An 18,773-nucleotide genomic window follows, 5' to 3' on the forward strand; every position below is an offset into this window, starting at 1 on the left:
AGCGTCTAATGGAGAAGGCAGTCGGAGATATGCACCTTCTGGAAGCCATTGTGTACCTAGACGATATTATTATTTTTGGCAAAACACTTGAAGAACATGAGCAACGTCTTCTCAAAGTGCTGGACAGACTAGAGGAGGTTGGACTGAAGGTTTCCATTGACAAATGCCAGTTTTGTCAACCTCAAGTCAAGTATGTGGGTCACCTCATTTCTGTGGATGGGATAGCTTCTGATCCAGACAAGGTGGATGTAGTAAAACACTGGAAAGTACCCACTCACCTGAAGCCTCTCAAGTCTTTCCTCGGATTCTGCAGTTATTATCGGAGATTTATTGCAAATTACTCTGCCATTGTCCGCCCCCTCTCCGAGCTCACCAAGGGTTATGCCCCCACCTGGCAAGATCCCAAGTCCAAAAAGAGTGGTGGCCAAAGCAAAGCCTATTTCAAGCAATCCGAGCCCTTTGGAGAACGGTGGACTCAAGCCTGCCAGGAAGCTTTTGAGCAAATCCGTGCCTGCCTCATCAATGCCCCAGTGTTGGCATTCGCCGACCCAACCAAAAGGTACATATTACATGTAGATGCCAGTATGAATGGGTTAGGCGCTGTCCTGAACCAGGAATACCCTGAGGGCCTCAGACCCGTAGCTTTTGCAAGTCGGAAGCTTAAAGACTCTGAGCACAACTATCCAGTCCACCAATTGGAATTCCTTGCATTAAAATGGGCTGTCGTGGACAAATTTCACGACTACTTGTATGGTGCCAAGTTTACTGTCAGAACGGACAATAACCCATTAACGTATGTGTTGACCTCTGCCAAACTCAGCGCAGTCGGACATCGCTGGTTAGCTGCCCTTGCCACCTATGATTTCACCATCCAGTATCGTCCTGGGAGGCAAAATATCGATGCTGACTTGCTGTCTCGACAGTATGCTCCAGAGGAGGTTAAAGAGTGGATCAGTGTCCCGCCTGCTGGCATCAAAGCCCTCTGCAAACAAGCCTGCAGCAGTGAAGAGGCAGATGTGCCCGACAGATTTGTGGATCAGCTGGGAGCTCCTGCCACATCAGTACCAGAAGCCTACATGTTCCCAGTGAACTTTAGCATCAACACCCTTGACCAGTTGAGCCCGAAAGATATCCAGGTATCACAGGATATAGACCCGGCAATTGGGCCGTTAAAGAAAGCCATGGAGAACAACAAAGGGTTCACTCGCTCAAAAAATGACTCACCTGAGATGGTGTTGTTGTTACGAGAAAGCCGCAAGTTGGAACTAAAGGATGGATTGCTCCACAGAGTAAAAGAAAAATTGTCTGGAAAACAGATCAAACAACTTGTCTTGCCAGCGAGATACCGCCCTATGGTGTTAAAATCTCTTCATGATGAGTGTGGACACATGGGAGTGGAACGCACTACCGAACTGATCAAAGACAGATTTTATTGGCCGCGGATGACAGCTGAGGTCGAGCAGTACATTCAAACCTGTGGAAGATGTATCTCCAGGAAGACACTCCCTCAGCATGCCTCGCCATTAAACCAAATAACAAGTAATGGGCCCCTAGATTTGGTTTGTATTGATTTTTTACAGATAGAGCCCGATTCAAAAGGTGTTGCTAATGTGTTAGTAGTGACAGATCATTATACGCGTTATGCACAAGCCTTTGTTACCAAAGATCAAAAGGCAATCACTGTGGCAAAAGTGTTGTGGGATAAGTATTTTGTGCACTACGGATTACCGGCCCGGATACACTCAGATCAAGGTCGAGATTTTGAGAGTCGCCTGATCAAAGAGCTCTTGTCCATGCTTGGCGTCCGGAAGTCAAGAACATCCCCCTACCACCCTCAAGGGGATGCACAACCAGAAAGATTCAATCGAACGCTCCTCGCGATGCTTGGTACCTTGGACACTGTACAGAAACAATGTTGGAGCCAGCACATCACCTACCTGGTACACGCGTACAACTGTACCAAAAATGATGCTACTGGATACTCCCCTTATTATCTCATGTTTGGAAGAGAGGCAAGGCTACCCATTGACATTTGTTTTGGAATCTCACCAAACGGTGAAAGTGAGTCCTCTCACCAACAGTACGTCGCCAGGATGCGGAAGGAGTTGCAAAAAGCCTATCAGTTGGCATCTGACGCTGCTACAAAGAGTCATCTGAAAAACAAAGCACACTATGACCGTCGTGTGAGAGACTTACCGTTGGAGGTTGGTGACAGAATCCTCATTCACAATGTGGGTCTAAAAGGCAAGCATAAACTCCAAGATCGATGGAAATCAACACCGTATGTTGTTGTGGAGAAGTTGCCAAATCTGCCAGTTTACAAGGTCAAACCAGAACATGGCCCAGGTGCAGTCAAAACTCTCCATCGAAACCACCTGTTGCCGATCGGATATATGGTCAGGATGTCTAATCCGTCTGAGGATAAAGAACCTGTTCGGAGACCTGTCACGAGAGCTCAACTTACCCGGCAACGTCAACCAAAAGCTGAGTATACAGACCTAGCAAAGGAAAGTGACACAGAGTCATCAGACTCAGAGTTTGAAACTGTCCATAATCAACCTGATTTTGATGTGGATGAAGTCCAAAGACAGTTGGCAGTTGAACATCAAAGCTCTGAAGAGGACGAGAAGTCTGAAGAGGATCAAAGCTCTGAAGAGGACGAGAAGTCTGAAGAGGATTGTGAAGTTTCAGAAAATCCAGAACATACAGAAGCAGAGTATGAGGGATCGTCTGACGGCGTTGCACCTCCTTTGTCAGACTCTGATGTTCAAGAGACAAATAACGATTCTGTGGAAGAACAAGATTTAGAAGAGGGAGCAAGCTCACTCACGTCCAACAGACCCAGAAATGTTAAAGCTTCTAAAAGTGCAAGACATGACAGTGACAAATCTTCCACAATCCGAAAATCACTGAGGAAAACAAAACCAGCTGTGAGATTAACTTATGAGAAACCTGGTTACCCATCCTGTGAGCCAGTTACCATCATGCACCATGGTATGGTCATTCAACTCAAGTTAAACCCTCCAGACCAGGACAAACGAACCAAGAACAAGGTGCAAAACGTCCAGAAGGTTCGCAGAGGAGGAGACAATGTATCATCCTTCGTAGTTAAAGAGAGACATAAGGTGTGATGAGGACATCTACACGGTCAGAAGGGGGAGGGTGTAGCCCTGTACAAAATCATTTTGGTTACAGTGCATAAAATACAATGTTAAAAGTATAATAAATAGTTGTATTAAAAGTTCATAATATGTTCAAAAGAAGAGTCATAAGATTTAAAACTGTTAAAAATAAGTGTTATAAAAAGGGAATAAATATAATACTTTCAGTTTAATACATTTTACTATTTACAGTTAAAAGATAAAGTATTTACAAAGGTCTTAAGTTTATTTAAAACATTTGTGATTAGGAAAGAAGGAGAGATGAAGAAGCAGTTTAGTTTCTGTGTGTAATCTAACTTGATACCTGTCTTATGTCAATCATTCCATTCTTGTGTTGTGTTTGGTTGTTATCAACCTCACGAGCCAATCAGAGTACACCATTTACGTAAGGGGCGGGACTAGTGGTGCAGGTTAGTGTGGGGTGAAGGTGAACATGCAGCATGAGAGACGCAGACGCTATCGATCAGAGAGCTGAGACGGAGATATTCTGAGTGGGGAGCAGTTAAGTTTTATCGTGAAGGTCGACTACTCGTGGTCCTGATTTAAACTTCTGTGACCTGCAAGAGGTGAATATAATGTGTATGCCTGTATTTCGTGTTATATCTAACTGTTAGTGTTAATGAGACTGAATGTGTAACGTGGTTAGCGACATGCTAATTAGCAGTAGCATACAGTGTTAATGTGCCTGTGTATCGTAGCCTTAGCATTTAATATGCTAAAGCGAGCTAATGCTAAGTCAACAAGAGATAGTGTTTGATACTGTGGCTTAACTGAATGATATGTTTAAAGGACGGACGTTGGAGAGAGAGGTCGAGACGGGTTTTTCCAACAGACGACCCTGCTGTTTTTCCTACGTCTTCTTTGAACTTCGCTGTTGTGCGCCATTGCCCTCGTGAGACTGCATTGTTTGTCCCCACCTATCCATACTAATCCAACTGGGAGTTTGTGAGTACTAACTGAACATTGTGCACGTGCTTTTTATTTTAAGCTCAGTTGAGTGAAGCGGCCATCACCGTTTTAGGCCACACCGCACCCAAGCTACATTCAACAGGCCTGCAACGGGTTAAGGTTTTGAATACCAGGTTGTTTTAATGTTGTGTGTTTCATGTGAGTGTGTGTGGGCCCACAGGTAAATGTTTATTGATGTATTAGTGTTTGGAAATTAACAGAGAACTGTTGAATATAACTCAAGTATTTTATATATTTGTTATTGTTGTTTTTTACCTTTTATTTCATTTTGTATAAATAAATACCTCTGAAGGTTTTGCATTTAAAGTACAGTTGTGGTGGTCCTTATTAAAGTTACAAACCTTATTACAGTTTTATTGTTCTAAAAGAGCTCAGGCCCTGTCCCATTGTATTAATTACTCTAGTTTTAAATTTAATTACATGGGACCTGGGTTACATACCAGAGAGGCAAAGGCTAAAGGTCAGCTGCTCGTGGAGTAATTAAAATGTGTGAATGTGCTAAGAAAAAAAAAAGCAAACAGCTAATATTGTTTCCCTGAAACATTACAGGGCAGCGGTGAGTTAAACTTTAATTATAAACCACACAATGATGACTTCTGACTTCAGAGCCCCTTTTGAACTGAGTCCTGAGAGTATGGCAGACAACTCAAGAAGTTATATAAGGGATGAAATATTTAGTATTCTGCAGACGTGCCATCGCAGTGGTGGTGTCGTGCCCTGCGTACATGTGCACAGAGTTCACTCAGACACACACTGAGAGCGCCAGTGAAGACAGAAATGGAAATGCACACAGTGTATCCTCCAGATCATTCCGCGTGTTCGTGTCTGCACTACAGATGTGACTGATGAGAGGAAGCACATGTGTGTGATTGTTACGCTGCCCTTCTGAACATGTAAAGATGAATGTGACAGTGAGAGAGATATGTTTCTGTATCACTTCCTCCCTCCGTTCATCACACAGTCACTTCGGCATGAAGCCTCTCGTGTGGGAACTCAGTCGGACAGATGTGGTCAGAATACTTAACAGCAGCATCGATCTCCTCTGATCTGATTGTGTTTCCATCAGGCTGTCATTTGAGGGGCCATCCAATCAGTGCTGTGTCTTTTTGGGTGGAAATGCAGCACATCATTAGACCTTTCGGTGGGGAGCTCTGCTCACAGACTCTCTGGCCTCTATCAGCAGACAAACTGCCACATTTTGCTCCAATTAGTGTACATTTTGAAGGTTTTTATGCCTCTGTGCAGAAGATAGATTGCTGTGTGTGGAAGACTTTTCACTACGTCCCTTACTCCATTCATCTATGATCTGTAATTCTGGCAAATTGGCTCAAACGTTGTTCTTTGAACCGTCTCCTCAGGTTCGATGAAATGTGTACCTTTTCAGCAGGTTTAGGGTTGCCAAATCTTTTTAGTGGCAAATAAAAAACAAAATATTTTGTTTGGAGCTTTGGGCATGATGAGTGATTTTGTATTTGATCAGTAGTTCAAACTTTATCCTCATGCAAGTTTATTTGAATAAACCACTTTGTCTTCCAAGGAGGACCCTTGAACTGACAAATTACACCACAGACCTTCATCTGAGAGTAAGTGAAGGTATTCGTTTTCCCAGAAAATAATGAAACCATGACCTTAAGTATCACATTCTGTCATTGTGTTATTTAAAAATGAAATTATTAGAGTGGAAATAAATTATTCCCCTCTTAACTTTGGACCCCCTGAAACCCCCATTATTGACCTCTGGCAGCCCTGGACTCCACTGAAGAGAACATCTCTAATAAACCTTTAAATAAATAACAAGATAAGTCACAGGTTGGAGACTTACAATAAAAAATACCAAAAAGAAATGGATTTTAAATCCAAAAGAGAGGCATGACTCACCAAGTTCACATTTTCTGTTGATATTTGGTCTTAACAGCTTCAAGCAGTCTTTTGTGACAAAGAAATACATCATTATTGCCAACGGTACAAAGTGCAGAAGGCTTTTGTTAAGCCGCTTGTGGTCGGTTTGACCCACCATCTCCTTTGCTCCCTGTTGCTTGCTGAAGCTGCAACATCTTTTCTTTATTGCCAGTTTGTCCATATTTTTATCCACACTTGTGCGCCATAAGCTAAGTGAACAACACAGTCCAAAACGAAACTTATTTCGGTAGGATTTAGGCCTCATGATGCTGAAGGGGGTTGTGATTGGATGACAGGTATCACTTGATGGATGTGATCAGTGCATGATGGGTTACTCATTTTGTCAAATCTGATTAAGGATCAGTGAAGCGTTGTATAGCGATTACATAGAAGTAACATTCGTATATTGAACAAGGGCACATTGCTGACAAGGGGTGTCCTGTTCATGACAAATCAATTCGGTTTGAAATACAGGATGTCCCGACTAATGGGGACAGTTAGCAACCCTAGTTCTGGTACCTAGAATGCCTCTGTGGGACATCTTCATCCTAATATATCAAAAACGGTTCCTATAACCACCTAGAGCATCAAAACATTGAAAATAAGTGATTTCAATAAGCTAGCTAACAGGCCTCTGCCTCTGAATTAATTTAGTCTTCTACTGCACGGGTATGTCGTACAGCTGCAGGGGGAAGTGACAAACATTCATGCTTACATACAGTCAGCTTGAAACCTATAGCATATTGCCTTCGCAGAAAACACACGCACACACTCTGCACCACACACACTCTTGTCAGGTCTCTAATTCAGTGCAGTCTTGGGAGCAAAAGATAAATTGGAGTCATTCTTCAACTTGCACAGGCAAGATGTCTGAGGGAGTCAATAGTCTGCTAAATACGCAGAGTTAGAAGTCCAGGTCTAGCACTGTGGGTTTGGCTGCAAGTCATTATTGGAGCCCCCACAGGCCACAGATATATTGGCATGTAGTCTTGTCATGGGGATTAGTTCTAGGTGCCAGAGTGCCAGTGACAACAGGGGGGACGCAGTTACAAAATCACCCCTCAACAACCCTCAAAATACAGAGTTTAGAGTAAGAATATCTGAAGTGTCCTGACATGAGGCCCAGTGTCCTCCTCGCATCATGGGTCTGTCTTTAAATCTAATGATGCTTTTGATCATGCTTTATAGGTAGGCTAATGATGACATACTTCAAGGTCACTGCAGCGTGACTTATCTTTATTTTAAAATGACTTGAATTTTCTTTTCTCCCTGCTGAATGCAAAAATAACATTTTTTCACAGGCCTCGACTGGTAGTGTTGGACAAGCTGGCAATCATACTCTCTGAAGTCATCAATCAGAGACCATACGATCAATCACATGTCATCTACACCTTAGTAGCTTTCACATTATTGGATCATCAATCACATATAATTGCATGCTGTGTTTGCAAATGGTCGTACATGAATTATCCGCTAAAAGTCCTCTAAGATGTGACAAAAAACACCAAACTCATTGTGATGTTAGTCCAGACGGAAACACAGAGGAGCATTTTAGCTGCTTTTGGATGTAACAAGGATGACATTTAGGGGCGGTAGCTCTTTTTCTAGTTTTGATCAGAGGCTAAGAAACGAAAGACGCCCACAAAAATGGAAAAACAGGAGTAGGATGGAGAAGAGTAGGGAGGATTGTGGGTTAAATTCATGTACACGGCCCCAGAGAGGAGCAGAGGAGGAGGCGAGTGGGAGGACTAATTGTCTTTGTAGAGTGTCATGAAGTGCAGGGTCATTAGTGTTAATCATGCCGTGCTGTCACCCAGGCAGCTGTGATTATCTGACTTCTATTGTTGCTGCTTCTATCGGCCTCCTCTGCGAGAGCTTACCATCTCTTTGTTCCCTCGTGGTCTTGGCCATCTCTCTGTCTCACCTGTGTCTGCCTGCTTGTCTCTGTTGTTTTTAAACTATCAAGAGTATTCTTCATTTTAAACGTCAGGCTGATCAATATACTGGGTATCTTTTCAAACTGTCTACAACATAACTCGTACACTTTGTGGGATGCCTAAGGGACTTGTGAAAGAGAGCAGTTAGTGTTGTGGCTGTGATGGAGGGCAGAGCAGAGAGACACAGCAGGCAGGAAGAAGCAGAACTTTAACAAAATTGGACACCCTGCTGCGTGCGTGTATGGAAATTTGGAGATTTATTATTATAAAGTTTATTTGAGTTCATAAGAGAGTAACTGCTGTGAAACAATAAGAAAATTTGCATTGTGTCTGTGTTTAACAGTTTTGTTTTCATTAGTAGTCGTTGCTCTCTACTTAATCTCTGTGTCAATTGACCACCACTGCTCTCTCTGTCTCACTCTTTATCACTCTTTCTCTAACTTACAGCAGCTATGAGTTGAAAATATGACAATGGATTTGTATTTTTTCATTACTTTTTGATACGGTCAAACGTTAAAATAATGTAGATTTTATCATTTTAAGCAAGAGGTATTGAAAAGTATCTTACATATCAAACGTCTTGACAGCTTTAGATAGGGATCCAATCATGTTAACCCATCTTTTTTAACCCATCACTTGTCCTCCTCCCTTGAGCCCTTACCATCGGATGGGCACTGCAGTCCCTCAACATAATGGACCCCTTTAAAAATTATTTAGTGCCCTCCTTGATCAAACTTTAAATAATGTTTCTTGAAGCAGTATGTCTTGTGCAATAATATCATGATGTTCTCATCTTCTTATCTTTTATCTTATTTAGGTTGTTTTGATCTTGTGCAGTAAAAGTAATGTGCAATATATTGTATGTTCTTTGTTATATGGTGTTTCCTTTGGTTTGGTTTCTCTGTGTAAATATGGATTGATGTAACTCTTTTGTGTTTTTATGCTGTGCACCACTTTTCTTCATGGTAATAAATAAATAACAATGCACTCACTCTCAGCGGAAAATAAAACACATTAAATTGACAACATTTATATATCAGAAACTTAAAATGCAACAGTAACTATCAGTATTTTAACATTGCAAATTCAAGGTTGCAGACATTAAGCTGGAAGGAATGCGTTCCTTGCAAGTCTGATAACCTTATTCTACCTTTGACAAACACACCTGAACCACAAGATGTGTGCTGTGCTCCAGCAGCCAGATGCCTCCTTTTGTTCCCTTTCCTCCAGCAAGCGAGCAGTAAGCTGGAAACAAAAGGTTTAATGGGATTATAAAGGGCATCAGAAGAGTTTCCATGGATCACAGGGCTCCCAACAGATCCACAGGGCGAGTACCAGACCAGACAGTCAACATAGTGAGATAGGTCTCTGCTTCCTGTAACAATACGCTCACTGTCCATCTTGTCTGGTCGGAGTAAGCTGCAGAGGGACCTGGGGACCTGCGAGGAGGGTCAGGGAAAGGGGTCTGGGTCGATGTTCTGGGGCCCTGAACTGAAAACCCAATTATCTCTGCATTTCAGTCAGGCTTAATTAGGCTTGTCTGATGTGCAGCGGATTCATTATGTTTCTAATTAAGTCTCTATCAGCCCCATAGAAATAATGGCTTTATGGTACATCAAAACCAAGCTGCACTCTGCTGACATGATTGCAAAGCTATCCTCTGGCAATCTTCCTGAGTGGGTGGTCGTTGAGAGGTTGTCGTCTCCTTCAAGAGAGGATTTGAGCAGAGGCGTTCATTTCCATTGCTATCAGGGACAGAGCGGGGTGTGGATTGAGATGGACACCTTTTTATATGACAAAAGACAGAGTATATGACATGCCATAAAACGTCATGAAAAGTCTTTATTTCCCACTTCAGCGACAAATCTCTGCACCACAGGATGAAATCGAAAAAGATTGCCTGTATTAAAATGCAAACTTTGTATGGACCTACAGTACTCAGATGTTATATCTGATTATATTTGGGTTCATACAGTTGTACTGTTTTTTTGCTGCCATTTGAGAACAGTTATTGTCATGTTTTCCTTTTCCAACCAAAGAGTTGCAACAAAGGAGTTACAACTATGAAAGAGGATAGGAATAATGGGTCCCTAGCTACAGTTGGGTTTCTAGTATTGAATAAACACCAAAAACATAGATAATAAACAAGAGGGTGAAGAATTTGGAGCTCTTATAACTGTTGAGTCTGTTTTATTTTCGTAGAATTCAAGGCTGACCCCATCTAAAACGCTGCCATTTCCATGGAACTGACAGTTTGGGACTGACTTGACCAGCTGACTTTGCCATGGGCAGATGTGACTGTTGGAACGGGTTTGTGCTTAACATTTACAAAAAGGCTATGGTGACTTGACAAGTTAAGTCCCAGGCAATGTCACCGGCAAGCTTAAGAAGAGCTGAGGTGGTCCAGATGACAACACTGTTACTTTCTCTGCAACAGTAACAAACCGTCTGGTGTCATCTTGTCGTAAATCTTTGGACTGAGCAGGTCCCAAACAGCTCACAACCGGCATAGTACTGTACACTGCACAGCATGAGCAAGACGATAGTTTAAAAAACAGAGGGTGCTGACTGGCGTTGGGGTGAAGAAGAAAAAGGTTCCAAAATGTTGCTCACAACTGAACTAAAATATCTCTATAATTTTGTATTTTTACATTTAGGACTTAAATTAGTGGCTTAGGTATGTGTTTCTTGGGACCCCGTCTGCTGCTGTGCATAGCTTTGCTGCTGTGAAAGGATTCCAGCCAGCTTCTCCAATGTTCGACAGTTGTCTACTTTATTGTACACTTACTACTGATAACTTCTTTTTATTTTTTAAGTTATATTTTGCGACATTTTTGCCTTTATTGGGAGTTGAACCTTTGACCGCTACGACGAGGACTATAGCCTCCGTATGTGAGCGGTGCTTAAACCGCTAGTCTAACTTCATCATTCAACCCTACTAAAAAAACTAACTAACCCTATAAGTATAGTGGATACTACAGCCACAGATACTCCCTAAAATGCATTAATGGGTGTTCGAGAGTAGGCCAGTCAATGCACCAATTGAAGACTGTAACTTAAAAGTGCAGTAAAAAATCCACTTGTTTCTGGTAAATAGTCATGCAAAGATGACAAATTGAACAGTGCTGCCCAAAAAGAGTCAGCTAGTAAAATATCAGCAACCCTCAATTTAAAGGTTGGTGGTTTGATCCCAGCTCCAGCAGTCCACATGCCAAAGTGTCTTTGGACAAGACACTGCACCCCAGATATCACCAAGAGCATAGCCAGCAGTGCGTGCGTGCGTGCGTGCGTGCGTGCGTGCGTGCGTGCGTGCGTGCGTGCGTGCGTGCGTGCGTGCGTGCGTGCGTGCGTGCGGGAAATTTACATAGCAGCCTCTGCTAATAGTGTAAGAATGTGTATGAATGGGGGAATGTGACATGTAGCGTAAAAGCACTTTGAATATTGAGAAGACAAGAAAAGTGCAACATAAGTAGAGTCTTTCCATCATTGACATGTCATTTTATAGGATCTGGCTTGTATTAGTTCTAAACTGGTATCAGACTTTACTCCAGACTTGAGAGTGGATCTGTTTCAACAAGCAAAATAATGGCACCAAACATCTAGACATTTTGACATAAAGTTTAGACACTTTACATGTTTAAAACTGATTATTTTAGTAGTCATAATCTCTCATGTTGGTTCTGCACCTGGACAGCTGCAAACCTCTGCAGTGAGAGATTTCTGAGTCTCAAACTGAATCAACTACAAGAGAAAAAAAAACTTGGACAATAAAGTAAGAAACTCTTAAAATGTAATATTTAGTCTCAGCAAATAATGAATGCCTGAGTTGAAAAGGCTTTCAAAGTCATTTTCACCTTGAGAAAAGGTTTCCAAATCTTTTGTTATGCTCAAAACTTTATTTGTATTTATTCGTGCATTCATACACAGATGCATTTGAACCACAATAGGAGCTGTACCTCACTGAAGATATAAAGCAATATCGGTAAACACACGCTGCAAAACATGTCACATCCATTCAAACAAAGCTCTATAGCTGCCGAGGCTTTTGGCCTTTATCTTCTCCATGAATTCACGTGACACTTTGGAGAAAACAGACAGAGAGAGCTTTGATTTGGTTTCAGGCTACAACAAAGCACAAGTTCTGGATGAGGAACTACTACTGATGCTAATTTCAATGCCGCAGAGAATGAGGCTTATACTCTGGGGAGAAGAGGAGAGAGGGCTCAAGTGGAGAGAGGAACGTGTGGAAAACGGAGGGATGTGGTATGAACACCACCCAAAGAAAAATAAAACCTCTGAGAAGAAGAAGAAAACCAGCCAACAAGCGGGAGAGTCAACAAGTTATGTAAGCCTCACAGACACTGTGGGCGGTTTCTCTTTTTATTTTGTCTTTCCTTATTTATTTTTACCAACAGTTGGATTCCATACATTTGAGGGTGGTATCAGTGCCATAAATATGTGTTTCAACAGAAAATGTGGGAACACAGCAGCTTAACAACTGCAAAACCATGAGCTTGAAGCCCACATACAGAAAGACACAGCAGATAGAAAGACTTATACCTGAGCAGAGGTTAATGTCTTTGTCTTAATTGCGATTGAATAACTCTGATACAAGTACAATATGACTGAAAGGCAGTACAGCTGGCTTGAAGAGCCCTGTGGTGATTTTCTTTAATTTGATTATACCATTCTCGTTCTAATTCCCTTACCTAACCTTTCCAGCTTTTTATCATTCCCACACATGAAAACCACGTTTGCCCATTCACAGTGGAGCACATGCTCCTTGAATGCTGTTTTCTGTTGTGTAGACCTCTTGGAGTCACCCAATGCACCAGAGAAAAATCAATATCAATATGGCTCCTGTGATAGTGACCAGTGTTCCAAACAGGTTTTAATGGTGGGACTTTTTCTTTTAGCAATGGTAGATCAATGGTCCATGTATGGCAGGAAAGCCACAGTTTTTAACTATGATAGAGAATACTGTTCCATCACAATGTTATTGATCCACATAATCTATAAAATGGTTTTCTTTTTGTCATCAGTTTCCTCTGTTATCATTTAAAGACTCATAATTTGCAGTTCAGGACAGCTGGTAGCAGGCTTTTATTTTAGTGTTTACCTGTTAAAATTCATTCTTATTTATGGGATGCTTAAAAAAAAGAGGCCCAAGTAATTGTGGTTGGCCCACAGTAAAATATTCAAAGTGTTGTCTGTCATGATGATGGACAGGGTCTGTCGCACTCAAAGGCAATAGATCACTCAAGAGCCCTGCTTTGTATTCAGTGCATTCAGAGTCGCGGCGCCTTTAATTGTAAATCCTTCTTGCTAGGCACTTAGAACTGTATACGTATGTGTGCGTGAGTGTGTGCGCAGCTGGTGGGATTTTATTTTATTGTCCAGTGGAGCAGAAATATGGGAGCCAGTTGGAGAGCGCTGCTGCTGAGAGACATTTAGAGGAGCTGTGCAGGTTCCTCTCGGGGATAATAGGCACTGGGAAGCAGGTGATTGCCTGGATAGCCTTAAACTGTACTTTATTTGTCCAAGTCCAAAGGGGCTTACTTCCCCAGAGACAGAGCTTGGTAAAAAGATTGACGAAAATAAGATAAATCTGGGTGCTGCAGTTCTTATGTTAGAGAAGTCTCTATGCATGCAAAGCACCAAAAACAGGGACACATCTTCTTCTTATATAGCTGTTGTCAGAAGTCTAATGTCTCTCTTGTTGGAGTGACAGTAATTTTAGGGTAGGAAAGAAAGTGAGGCTTCTAGTTCCAGGTTCTTGTTTGCGATCCAAACCAAAATTGACATAACATAAATTTATATATGGTGAACCTTGTGGCTCTGACTGCTAAATATTGCAGAGACCATGATTGAGAGTATCTGTGTTATTTTTCATCCCTTTGACAGAGGCCTTGACACTTGTTTTTCAAGCCGTTGTTTAGAGCTGTCAGTGTCAATACAGAGCTGAGTTACACAGGAATGAAGAACACTGTCAGAGTGATTGATTGAGCTGTTGTCGTGAGATACATTTTGAAAGTTTGGATTACAATGCCTCAAAAAGCAATACGTTTTGATAACTTAAAGTATGACAAGAAAATATTTCAAGTGAAATTCCCACCTAGGCATCCAAAGGTTCGTTTTCAAGTATCTCAAAAACAGAATATTCACCAACACGCCATTTTTTCATGCTCAATGTTGGAAGCTGAAATGCAGCATTTCAGCTGCACTCAAGTGTTCCAGTTTTTCAAATCATGGGGAATCCAACAAATCATAATAATTTCAATTCCTCAAAATTGGTAAGTAACTCGAAAAATATTGTGAAATTCTTTTAACTCTAACTCTAACTTTTTGGTAACTGAAAAAGTGATCGGCACTCTGTACACCAGTATGTAAAGCATCTTGGATACATAATGTTGCACACCAGGCTAGCAGATCCACTTTCTAATGGGTTTTCTCCCTCACTGGTTCATAATCATGCATTCAAAGAAAACAGTGCTATACTTTTGATTTAATAAACATGTCGAGGTCTGGTTTGATTGAAGGGATTTCTTATTTCAAGACAACAAGTGACCGAGGGAGGCAGGTGGTATGAATTTTTCGTGGGTCAGTTCCTTACAATTATCAAAATTAGCAATGGCAGATGTCAACTATTGTAACAGTAGCAAGCTGGGCTGCAAACTCTACATGGTGAAAGCGTATGGTACTTGAAGGAGCTACACACCTGCACAGAAACTGCACATTTTGGACTTTGCTGAATGCAATGGACATCATCACATAGGAGGATAGGTCAGGCCATTTTTCTCTGTGGCGGACCCCCAAACAGATTGCTATGGCTTATGTTAGATGTTGCAAGGTTTATGGTTATTGAAAATGAAATTCTTGAGGGACAATCAGCCATTATTCCAATTAAAAAACACATTTGGCACATTTTTGCCAACTCATGTTTACCAAGTTGTTTGACGCTTTAAGACAGCAGCTAGCTAAAATAGTTAAATGCTAGCAATACCATTTGATGGTATTACAAACTCCAAGGTGACTCTCTGCGTTAACGTCCATGAGGGGTAATGGTGGGACCAAGCGGCAAACTCCGGTCTCAAACGATGAAGCCAATGCGGAAGTGATATAAACTGCAATACATCGGAAATCCGCTTGAGGCTGGCTGCAGAAACATCGGAAACCACATAGATATGAATGGGAAAAAGACGATCTTTGCAGCATTAATAAACATGTTTACAGCCTGGTTCAAAAAACGGCTTGGCCCTACAACGTTAATCTCTCTAATGGCACACACTGTACGGGGGTGAATTTTTTTCTAACGTGACGGTTAAGAAGATATTAAGATTATGAGTTTTGCCCAAATAAGGACATGACTGACGTGACTCCCGGCCATTGGCTAAGAGACTCACACTACGTCACACTCTGCCTAGTTGAGTTCCGCATTACCAATATGGCTGCTGCCGTCGATTTGCTTCAAAACAGCTCTCAGGAACAGATGGGTGACGTCACGGACACTACGTCCATATTTTATACAGTCTATGGGTGGGACATAGTCGATCCACCATTGAGCTGACATTAGAGGTAGTAACAGGGGCAAAATTTCACCAATGTAAAACAGCAGAGTGGCCATGGCGCAGCTGCACAATAGTAAAGCTCCTGTAAAGCTCCTGCTATTTGTTTACACGTTGTGCTTCTTGTGCTTCAGAAACATCTATGTCAAAAATTCAAAATCACACATTGGGACAAAAATTTCCAGCTGACTTAAGGCTGATCTATACTTCTGCGTTGCCCGTACGCAGCAGTGGCTGACGCGGACATGAGTACCACATACTTCTGCGTCAATGTGTTTGTGACAGCAATTCTCCGCTGAAACATTTGAGGGCAGTGTGGTCTCTCTGATAGCTGGTCGCCTGCTTCTGGCCCCGCTACGATCTCTGTTTACTTTTCCACAGCGATTCAGAGCGTGTTATGTTAATCTACAGCTAATACATGTTACTGTTTATCATACAGACATGATTACAGAGAAGAATAGAGAGGAGGAGATTAAATACACGGCCGATGTGCGGCCGATGCCCGGGATCCTGGAAGTTCTGTAAATGCAGGAAACACAATGCCACCGAACGGACCAATCACAGGGCTTGCAGTCCGTGTCGATTCTACATGTAGTTACATTTTGGAGGAGGTGCACGTCAGCTACGTGCGTAGGCCTCTGCATAGCTACAGGAGCTACTCGGACCCCCGGCGTAGGCTACACAGTCGATTCGACGCACAAGTATAAATCAGCCTGTAGATTCAAGAGCGAAGTTGTAATGACTGTGGCTCTATGTTACACAGCTGCTGCAAACTTGCCAGAATCTCACTATCACTGTGTTTTTTAAGTAGCAAGTTATTGGGGAGCTCTTGAGATGATAATGATTTGTTAGTTTACCTGTGTTGATATGAATTTGCAAACCTGAAACACAGGGTGGGAGGTAAATGCTGTTGAACTTCTGAGTTTGACGTCAGAGAAGCAAAGCAAATATGGCAAACTGGAAGAATGATTTTAAAATAAAAAAACACGTTATGACTATGTAATCAACTATTGGAGACACAAAAAATCTACCTGTGTGTTGTTCAGTCCTTTATGGTAAAGTAGGGAGGTAGGATACACTTTATGAAACATTAATAGAATGTCTTGTAAAGGGTGATTGCATATATATTAACAACAGAAGCACAGCGATGGCCTTATGTGAAAGAGAACTGGATTGCAGCAATTTGTAGGCCTTAACATGTAAGGCTGAACCTTGTGAAAACAGTTTCAAGATCAACACCCCCTGACTTCTACTTTGCATTTAGATGACAGTCCCTGATGAAAAGAGTTTTTCCTTGAATCATCAATGACTCTGTGACAGCTTGAACCAAAAAAACTTATTGTGATGTTGAGGCACTCTTCCCAGGAACCTTCGCTCTCTGCTGTGTGAATAAAAATGATTAGGGCTTGACTTAAATTTCAAGTTAAACTAAGGGCTCATTGGATTACTGAAAAAACAACATCCTTTTTTACTTCTGAATAATCCCAGATTAGCAGTTTTAATTCACTGCCAAAACTCCTAATAAGCTTATTAACCCAGCTGGAAGGCTTTAAAACATCAAGGGAAATGAATAACTCAAGCAACATGCAAATGTCAACCTGTAAAGATGTATTATTTTCATTTGTGAATGTAAAAGCAAGCAGAGTTATCTTGACGTGACACAGCTGTATGTGAGACAGACTGACCTGATGTCTTTGAGGGAACATTTCCACCTTGATAGATTTGTCACTGCACAAAGCAGAAGTGAGAAGCATCTGCAACCTTGACATTACACAGGAAGGACGCCAACTAATAGAAATTCAGCCTACAAAGAAATATCCTTTCCTCTGTTAGCAACAAATCTGATTATCTTTGAATAAAAACTCCTTGAAATGCATGATCTAATATATCTTGTCAACTCGCCGATTCTCCCATGAAAAAAAATCTCCTACAAAAAGGAATATTATTTCAACCAAAGGAACATAAAGGAACAGTGTTACTGAGTGACATCAGTCGGTCCGCTTGCTGCCTACTTTTTCATTTAACGTGCATTTTATTGAAGAGATATGTGGGAAGCTATTTTCTATGCAGACAAAACACAATAGAAAAAAGGGGGCTATGTCGACTTAGGTGGGTGGGTTTTTTGCACTGGCTGTGCCCAGGACCTCATTTTCAGAGCACTTCTCATCTGTGTTCATCGTTGCTAGGTTTTGAAAGTTGTCCTGCAGCACTTTCTCTTCCCAAAGTAATGACCGAGCTACGCCGTGCTGCAAGATGCCAACTGTCATCCATGCTTGTTTACAAATGAGTAGTAGATGTCATCAATCAGTGCTACAGCTAATGGCGGTTGTCACCAGCTCAGATACAACAAATTACCCACATTTCAGGCCTAGAATAAAAATATATTAATAACTCATTCAACAACCTATTAATTCTGGTGCCGACTAGCGATGGTGGTGAAATTGAACCGTTTTAAACGAGCACATCCCCACTCAACATAAATATTCCTGCAGAAGTCCTACTGAACTTTTTTAACATTGCTTTTAATGGCAATGTTCAATTTAATATGAATTATATCGATTTAGCAGGTTAATGTTTTAACTAGATCACGAAATGAAACACCAAGTTCAATGTCAATTTGTAGCATAAGTAGGTTGATTAGATTCAGTTGTAATGGAAGCGTTAGCGACCATGGAATAAGAGGGACTATTGGTGCCTTCAAATTTTTAATATAATTTGTGATGTGGAATTTGATAGATACTGTGTTCTTTTTTAATTCCATGATGTGATTAAATTTTTCCCTCTACATTGAGACCATGATGTGAAATGTATATGTGTGTGTGCATTTATTCTGATGCTGACAATCCCTATAAATTCTGCTGTCACCACAAAGGCTTTACGGACATGTTTATGTCTGTCTCGGCTTCTTTTCTCATATTTTGGATAGCAGACTTCCACAAAGACATTTAATCAACAGGTGTCTCTCCTTGTACTGACATTTATTTTTAATGTTGGATTCAGATAATCCCAAGGATTATCTGATCCCTGTGATGAAATGATGCTCCCAAAGCTCATAACAAAATAAATCTTACAGATGGAGGGCTGTAGAATAAGTGAGGCTGTTTTTGATGTTGGGGCGGTCTGAGTCACAAGGTTTGCATACTTAGTGTTATTTCTACATCTACTAAAGCCCCACAGTTGGTATCACAGCCGTGTATCATTCATGACAAGATGTTACACAGTTGGTTTTAAAAGAGTAACAT

General features: G+C 41.4%; 1 long non-coding RNA gene across 1 annotated transcript; it reads left to right on the top strand.

Annotated features, from left to right (window-relative positions):
- Positions 1-3,371: 3,371 nt before the first annotated feature.
- On the top strand, positions 3,372-4,436 carry LOC117832052. The gene is made up of 2 exons (XR_004635126.1): positions 3,372-3,727; positions 3,951-4,436. It is a non-coding gene; the product is annotated as an uncharacterized LOC117832052 (long non-coding RNA).
- Positions 4,437-18,773: the final 14,337 nt, after the last annotated feature.

This window comes from Notolabrus celidotus, chromosome 20 (assembly GCF_009762535.1).
Source record: "Notolabrus celidotus isolate fNotCel1 chromosome 20, fNotCel1.pri, whole genome shotgun sequence".
Classification (NCBI taxonomy): Eukaryota; Metazoa; Chordata; class Actinopteri; order Labriformes; family Labridae; genus Notolabrus; species Notolabrus celidotus.